At 34.2% G+C, this 9220-nt stretch overlaps 1 long non-coding RNA gene across 1 annotated transcript; it reads right to left on the bottom strand.

Moving 5' to 3' along the window:
- Nucleotides 1–1858: 1858 nt before the first annotated feature.
- LOC112504928 lies at nucleotides 1859–2530 on the bottom strand. Its single transcript, XR_003068296.1, has 2 exons — nucleotides 2437–2530; nucleotides 1859–2012 (listed from the first exon to the last, which is right to left on the bottom strand). It is a non-coding gene; the product is annotated as an uncharacterized LOC112504928 (long non-coding RNA).
- Nucleotides 2531–9220: the final 6690 nt, after the last annotated feature.

Below are 9220 nucleotides of genomic sequence, written 5' to 3'. Positions count from 1 at the left end.
TCCAGCTTTAGTAGTTCATGTCTAGAAACTACAGGATTTGAATAGTTCCAACATCTCCAAGAATTCAAAATTTGCTTCTTCCTGGTTGAATTGACACCAAGTTTTCTTCTATTGGATGGATATTYTTTTTTAAACTTCTAAACTATTTATATTCTACGATGTACRRCAGGCACATGGGTATGTATGTGCACACAGGGGTATGTATGTATACATTGCAACAGCAGCTGACCATAAAATATGCATTGCAACAAGATCATACTTGATAATATATTAACATGTATTAAACATTAAATAACGTCAAAAATGATAGAAAAACTTTAAAATTGATGCCAAGTTACATATTTTGTAAATATTTMAAAAAKGTTAATTGCCAGAAGTACAATTTGGCATATCATGTGTGTCAAAACTATCTATTAGTCAAATGTACGAAAGAAAGTTTTCAATTGACTAATCTTCATCATTCTTATCAGACACTTTGCTTATAATACTTCCTGTCGTCTAATTAGAGCACAAAGTCTTCCAAGACCAACAACAATTCCTGCCATATCTTGTTACACCTGTGTATATGCGTCACAAGTCCCCAAACAATTCGAAAGGCTTACACCAAACAACCAATTTGATGTGGTGGTTGAAAGTTGCGATGGTCGACAATTGATGTGGTYGGAAAGATTTAAATTAACAAATATAAAATAGTAGGTTATGATTGTATATACATTAAGCTATGGTGAGGCATTCTTTGGCATCTAGGACTACTTCAAACTTCTTAACAGAATTAGTCCTACCTAGATGAAGTGAAAACAAAAGACGACAAACCAATTTAAACCTCTTCAAAACATAACCAAGGGGCTGTTGACAGCAGGAATAGAGTTTTTGAAACAAAACCAAAACCTGTAGAGCACTATAAAGGGAACTGATGGAGGCTTAATAAAAGAGAGAAACACACGCCCTATGGCCCAATGCTTAACAACATCAATCGCAGGCAGGGGTCAAGAAAGAGAAGGGTTGGGAACATCATTAAGTTGCTGTGATGCAGATTAATRAAAACATCCTAAATGAAATGAACCTGACTATAATCTCTAATGGTCATAACTTTTTTGGACCTCCCCAATATATCACATTAATGGTGACGAAAACTATTATAGGAAATCAACCGTTACCTTCAAACTATGAACACTAAATTTATGATTGATCAACGTATTTGCAAAGAAGATAAACCTTTTATGATCAACTACCTATTTAGCTCCWCATCATAAAGTTAGTCAGTWGCTACTTTTTAAATTTTGTGCTTCTAATGATGCTAGGTAACATCACTTGCAAACAAACAAGGGGCTTGTTTATAGAAACAACCTAAAGTAGCAGCCATGAAATCAAGACAAATGAAGTGTAACATGAACARATTTARARATAAGAGTAAGATTAGTGCTATACAATTACATAATCAACATGTATGACTGTTTCTTAGGGGTTTGTTTATTACARAATCAACAAGTACGACTAATAGATATGACTGTTTCTTAGGGGTTTGTTTATGCAGAACCATGTTCCAGAAAGTGCTAGAACCATGTTCTGTTTTGCAATTATATTCCTACACTTATATACAAAGTGCTAGAACAATGGATTTTTACATCAAGCATCTGTTTATGCAGGATAAGAATACAAAATAAAAGGACAGGACTTCAGAATTTTCTGGCAYRTGACGCCTATGTCTACTTWGGAGGCTTTCTGGTYATTAGATGAAAATTTGCAYATATTTTGGATTTCAAAATTTACATGTGAAACAAAGACATTATCAAACAATGCAAGAAGGTATATATTGCCTAAATGTCACTTCATGTGCCACACAGTTAATTGTGATTCAAGTTGAATATTCCAACACTGATTAATTTGGACATTGACATTGTATGGAGAAAACATGAGAAAGCAAACATCAACGTTGTTTACAAAAAAGTTACCTGACTATCCTCCCTGATTCTTAAATTTTGTCCTGTTAGATTCAACAAGTCGTTAACAACCTGAAGAAAATAGGAATCTTAAGACTACAACATTGCATAACAGAAACCAGGTGTCATGTAGGTTATCCATATATATTATTCAATGTGTTGATTTGGTATGGTCATAAGTGGCATTTATGCAGTCCACATGTGTRCACAAGCCTTACACCAACCTTAYAGTGATGTGAACTTATAYTGTCAAAGCATTATCCTACACCAACCTTACAGTCCCTCTGTCTAAAAGAGGAGATACAATCTGAACTTTGAGAGATCAAATTGATTTTGTTAAAGACAACAGCAAAGTTTTTTATATTTTATGTTATGGTATGCATAAAAATATCCCCAAATACAGATGATGCATTATTTTGGAAAGATACAAGCATTTATTCAGCTAACATGCTCATTCAGATTATAACCCTTAAATTGAACAATTTTAGTTTGTTACCAGGACTGTGTTGCTACTTGCTCTCGTTTGAACAGATTGATGGCTTTGTATTCATAATCAAGTAATGTTGGCAAACGACAAACAACATACTCAAATTAAATATCTATAATTGAAATGCATATTAGGAGCATGTACAAACCAACACAATACGCAATCTCATATTTGAGACAATTTCGTCATCAAACTCCCACCATAGGCCTGTATCTTGATCTTTAAAGTGGGCTACATAGAGGCCACTGTTAACATACAAAAAGATATGTAAATCAAAGGATTACCTGGACCGAGTCTTGAATACCTATGGTTGAATAGAAAGCGGAACCTAATACTTCCAGCAACCTAATATCAGCATACCTCGTTGGAATCAACGGAGGAATCAAAATCACGTCTGAAAAATCTTCAGCTGCAAATCGAAATGGAAATGGAAATCAAAACTGAAATGGAATTCTAAATCTAAATCGAAATTAAAATCAGTAGCATACCTCAGAGAAATCTTTAGAGTTTTGAAGATATGGTAGAGAAATCAAACCACAAAGAGGGAGTTATATGGAGCGATAATTAAGGGATACATCAAATCGGTCACGTGAACATTGAAGGAAGAAACTCTGTTCTAGGTGATACATCAAAGCAGCGTCTGAAGACTGTGAGGGAAGAAAACAACATCTGAACCTACCGAAACCAGTTTTGACGCAGGGAGATACATGAAATAAGGAAGAAGAGGACTGAAGGAAGAAAGCAACTTATGAAGCATCCGTTTTTGGGTGGTTCCCTGGGTTTAAAAGCTTAGCATAAAAAACTTGTACATCTAGCTTCATGAGTTGTAATTAAGAGTTTTTTGAAATGTATGCATAAAATGGCAGTACTTTGTGCCTTATAGTTTGTAATTAAGATATGAGTCTAAATGCTTATATATGTATTATAGATATATTCATCATATTATGCATATATCCCTATGCATAAAATGCACATATCCCTATGCATAAAATGCACATACTCACATATGAAATTCATGTAAGCATGTATCCATATAAACAATTAATTCATATAATAAGTACATTGGGTAATAACTAGGACCCGGTTATCACATTAGTAGTTGAAGGGTTTTTTCATTTCCTATAAATACTCGTCCGATTTCTTCTTTTCACTTTTTACTGTTTCCCTCATCGCATACCACTATTCATCATCGATATCAGACGAACATATCGGTCAAGATCTTCATCTTCTACTTTGTTCTTAAGTTCTTTCTTGGTTAATCCCTGTTACTAAGGTTCGATTACACAAATTGTTTGGACTTGTTTCATCTGTTGGACTTAATGTTTGGACTTAAATCACTAGAAACTGAATCTTAAACATGAACATTTAAAAAATGAATCCATATCTGTTAAGAGCACTATAATCGTTCAAGAACTCTAATGTCAAATCTGTTGGATCAAGGATTGTTTTTCATAGATTTACGACTGTGTATGCAATCGGTTTTTGCCTGATTTAGTTTTAATCGCTTGAGTTTTAATCGATTTCTTGTTAAAGCGGTTTAAGTTTGTGATAACTGAGTCCTGTTTATTACCCAAGGTATTTATTATGTGAATTAATTGTCTTTGTGGATACATGCTTACATGGGTTAAAAACACAAGTATATGTATTTTACACATAGGAATTATATGCATAATATAAAATATATATGTATGCATAATATGTGAGCATGGTATATGTATGCATGCATGAAGTAGCATGCATATGGGTGGTAATGCATAATAGGTGGTTGAGCCGCCATACCTTTTTAGAAAGGTATAAAAGCCTCCATTGTACTCTTCTGGTTTCTATTTTTGGAAAGATTGAGCGATTTATAAAGAAAGACGTTTGACCGGATTAATTTCAACGGATTCAAGAAGCATTCTCGAAAGATTTTATAAGGTGAGTGGTTAAAATGTTTTGAACCTCTTGAATTGCATATTGAATTATGTTTTAAAAGACTTACACATGATTTAAGTTTTACTCGGATAAGTGTTGAGCGATTTTAAGTTAAACCGGACAAAGGGTGAGTGGTTTAAAGCAAAATCAGTCAAGGCATGAGCAGTTTAAGGCTAAACCGCCTAAGGCATTAATCGATATGGTCTTAAACCGGATAAAGGGTTGGGTGGTTTACTCATAAATCTGACACTTGTTGGCCGGTTTAGTCTAAATCGCACATAGTGTGTATGATGTAGGGAGTTATGAGATTTGAACTTTATAAATCGTTTGATTACATTGATCGGAGAAGTATGAATACGATTAAAGGTGACCGGTTTATTTAAATCGGACGAATATGCATAGTGTTGTCCGGATTAGTAATCCGAGAAAACATGTTGAAAATTTACTCTAAGTATTAAGTCGGACATAGTGAAGTGTTGTCCGGATTAGTAATCCGGCCAAGGTTGACCGGATTATGTTTTGACATATCATTTCGTTGATTTTGTTGAGAAATGGGAATTTTTGATAAAATGATTTTGACTTGATAATAATTCCATTGACTGTGGTCTATTCTATATGGAATTGTTTTGTGAAAATATTTTGATGGGGAAATAAGGGTGGCATATCAAGGAGAGGTGTACCATGGGATAAGAGTGGCATATCAAGGAGAGGTGTACCATGGGATAAGGGTGGCATATCAAGGAGAGAAGTACATTTGGATATAAGGGTGGCATTTGTTGTGCGTTATGTAATATAACTCTTATTATTATATCCTTTAAGATTACCGGGGTCTGGAATCTTTATTTCTTTGTGATCTAAAGGTTTAGGATCAGGGTTCTTACTGGTAATCATAATCTGGATGTTATTGAGAAGGAAATAACAAGTTTGACATGAAACTTTGAATAAACCATTTTTGATTTGAGAGGTTTAAAAGTGGCATTGTGATAATTTGGTTAGTGCAAACTTGTTTGGATTTGATATATTGTTTGCAAGCAGAGAATTTGGCTTGAAAAGTGAAAGGTATTGGTATTATGTTCTTACTTGTTCATATATTTGTTATATATATGAAAAGTTGTTTCACTTAAAAGTTTTGGTAATTTTTACCCTGCAATAACATAAATAGGGTAACTCACTAGACCTTTCGGTCTAACCCTCGTTTTGTGATTTTTAATATGTATTGCAGGAAGTGCAGAAGGTAAGGGAAAAGGAAAAATGTGATAAATTCCCTATGTGTTTATTTACATAAAGAATGGCTGATGATGATATGTATAGTATTGATAGATAAATCTTGATTAGTACAAGAATTGTATTTTGGAATTTTTGGACCATGTATTTTGTAATGATAGATTCTTGTACTAGGGGACCTTTGTAGTGTACAAACATGTATTTCTTGTATATGGAATATATGTTACATGCAATGTGTGGTATGGGTTGTTACAGAAAGTGGTATCAGAGCCTGAGTTTAAGGGATTTAGGTATTCAAACAGCATGATACCTAGACTTAAACTGTTTTTATTGCATGTTAAGGTTTCCAAACATAGTTAACACCATTGGAAATAAATATGATGAGTTGAAGGAACAGTGTGTAAGTTAAGTTTTAATTACATCTCCCCAATGTAATTACGAATTTACAGTTACATATCTGAACTTGAATACTTCATTATATTTGGGAATGTGAATACGTGATTATTAACACTAAAATCTGCAGATGTCTAGCCGAACCCGGAGTCTGAAAGAACAGCCCGTCCAGATTCTGAGGAAAGAGAGGAATCACCGGTGTAACACCCCCAAATCCATACATTGCATATAACACATTTCATACATAGAATACATGTTTTCCCCACAAAGGTCCATAATACAAGAGTCTATAATGTGAAATACATAACTCAAATATTCAAAAAGTACATGCTCTTGTATTCTAGCATATATGCTCCAAAACACAGCTAATTAAGATCTTCACACAGCTAAGCACATCGGGAAGTAATTCACATAATGCTTTTTCCCTTATTATCATTACCTGCACACATATTTTTGAAAACACAAAATGAGGGTTAGACATGTATGTCTAGTGAGGTTCCCTTTTTATGTAATGCAGGGTGAAGATCACCAAACCATTAACTTCAAATAATTCATTCATGTAGTAAAGGCTGAAAATCATATTCTGTTTCAAAACACTTTTAATCAAAATCAATGGTCATAGACCATATTTTCTTGTAACCATAACATCAATACTATTATTTCTAATTAGAACAACATCTTTGAATCCTCAAATCACTAAGAAAGGAGAACTCCAATATGTTGTAATCTTAAAAGATATAATAGCAATAGTTATACCATGCACACACACAACGACCATCCTTATTACATCCATTATTTCCCCTTTATAGCAACAGCTATCCATCGCACACAACGACCATCCTTATTTCCCCTGAAAATCTTATAAACTATTTCATCCAATGACAGGTTGCAGACATAACTGTAAAGAGTGAACCTCGTTCATAGTTTTAACCAAAATCTATAGACTATATCATCCAATGACGGAACAAAGTCAAATACGTCAGAGTGAACCTCGTCCATAGTTTAACCAAAAAATCTTATAGACTATTTCATCCAATGACGGACCGCAGTCATATACATCAGAGTGAACCTCGTCTATAGTTTTAACCAATCATGGTCTCAAAATAGGTTTATATAAAAAACCTTTTAAACCAAGAACAATTTGTTCTTCGAAAACTTTCTTCCAAAACAGTTTCCAAACTCTGTTTTCCCGACAGTAACAACTGTCTTACTGTTTGTAACAGTTTATTCGAAATCGTATATCAAAACTCATAGTTTATAATCAACATAACTTTAACAGTTTAAAACTCGCAGTTCATAATCAACAACAGTTTAAAAACTCATAAGTTATATCAAAACAGTAGTTAAACTCACCTTGTTACAACATATTCTGTAGTAATAGATCACACAACGAACACAGATTCTTTAAAACACTAGTTCTTTCTCAAGAACACCTTCACCGTCTTTAACTTTTCTTTCTAAAAAATAACTCTTCTTTCAAAACAAGGAATGATAAGATAAGATTATCTTGTCTTATCTTTCTATTTATACTCCTTTCTATGATACCAATACTTTACTTCATGACTAAGATACCATTACGTTACTTCATCACTAAGATACCATTACTTTACTTCATCACTAAGATACCATTACTTTACTTCATCACTAAGCTACCATTACGTTACTTCATCACTAAGATACCATTACTTTACTTCATCACTAAGATACCATTACTTTACTTCGTCACTAAGATACCATTTAAATATTATTATACTGCACATGCACCTTATCTATTAAGGTATGCAATTTATCACATATATACACATACATAACATAANTATACACATACATAACATAACATATGCATGCATCCTCTTACGTTCATCATGTCTTTRCAMAYATATCATCCATGTATATTATTTTATCATGCATACCATTAGATATTCAAATATTAATCACGTATAATTTTACCTYAACYCAGATTGTCTGAAACCGGGTTATAACATTCTTCGCCCCTTAAAAAGAATTTCGTCCTAGAATTCATTCAAATAGCCATGGATAACGGGTTCTCATATCTGATTCCAATTCCCATGTTGCTTCTGTACCTTTATGAAAACGCCATTGTACCTTGACTAGACTGATCTCTTTATTTCTTAGTACCCTGGTCTTTTTGTCTGTTACTCCCTCTGGGTCTCGATGAAATTTAACTTTTTATCGAGTTTGATCTCGGGAAGTGGTATCACTAAGCTCGGGTCTGCCAAACACATGCATAAATTCGACACATGAAAGGTACTATGAATTAGGCTGAGTTCCTCTGGTAGTTCCAACTGATAGGCTACCGGTCCAACCCGTTTGCAGATTCTGAATGGTCCAATGTATCGTGGACTAAATTTTCCTTTCTTCCCGAATCTCATAACACCCCTCCATGGAGATACTTTTAACATCACAAAGTCTCCTACATTGAGTTCAATCGGCTTTCTTCGTTTATCGGCATAACTTTTCTATCGATCTTGGGCAGTCTTAATCCTTCAACGAATTTGTTCAATCTTTTCAGAAGTTGTCTGCATAATTTCGGGACCTGTCAACTGCTTTTTACCTACCTCATTCCAACATAACAACGTTCGACATTTTCTTCCATACAATACTTCATAAGGTGCCACTTGGATGCTGGAATGATAACTATTATTGTAGGCAAACTCTATCAATGTAAAATGTTCCTCCCATGATCCCCCGAAGTTGATGACACAAGTTCTCAACATGTCTTCGAGAGTCTGGATGGTTCTTTCACTTTGCTCGTCCGTTTGTGGGTGGTAAGCCGTACTTAATCTGATCTGTGATCCCAAGGCTTTTTGCAGGCTTTCCCAGAATTTTGTAGTGAAGCGACTGTCTCGGTCAGATATAATGGACAGTGGAACTCCATGTCTAGTCACAATTTCCTTGATATAGATTTGAGCCAATTTTTCCAAAGAATATGTTTCTTTCATTGGTAGGAAATGAGCGGTTTTTGATAATCGATCCACTATTACCTAGATTGCATCATAACCTTTCAGAGTTCGGGGTAACTTCATGATAAAGTCCATTGTAATGTGATCCCATTTCCAGACTGGTATTTCCAATGATTGTAGGTTTCCATAGGGTCTCTGATGTTCAATTTTAACTTGTAGGCAAGTTAAGCATCGCTCCACATGTCTTGCTATGTCTTTCTTGAGACCTGGGCCACCAACAAAATACCTTCAAATCTTTATACATCTTGTTGGTACCTGGATGGATTGAATAACGAGAC

Source organism: Cynara cardunculus, unplaced genomic scaffold (assembly GCF_001531365.2).
Source record: "Cynara cardunculus var. scolymus isolate 2C unplaced genomic scaffold, CcrdV1 Un_Scaffold_7385, whole genome shotgun sequence".
In the NCBI taxonomy this organism is placed as follows: domain Eukaryota; kingdom Viridiplantae; phylum Streptophyta; class Magnoliopsida; order Asterales; family Asteraceae; genus Cynara; species Cynara cardunculus.
This window is presented reverse-complemented; position numbering and strand designations above follow the sequence as displayed.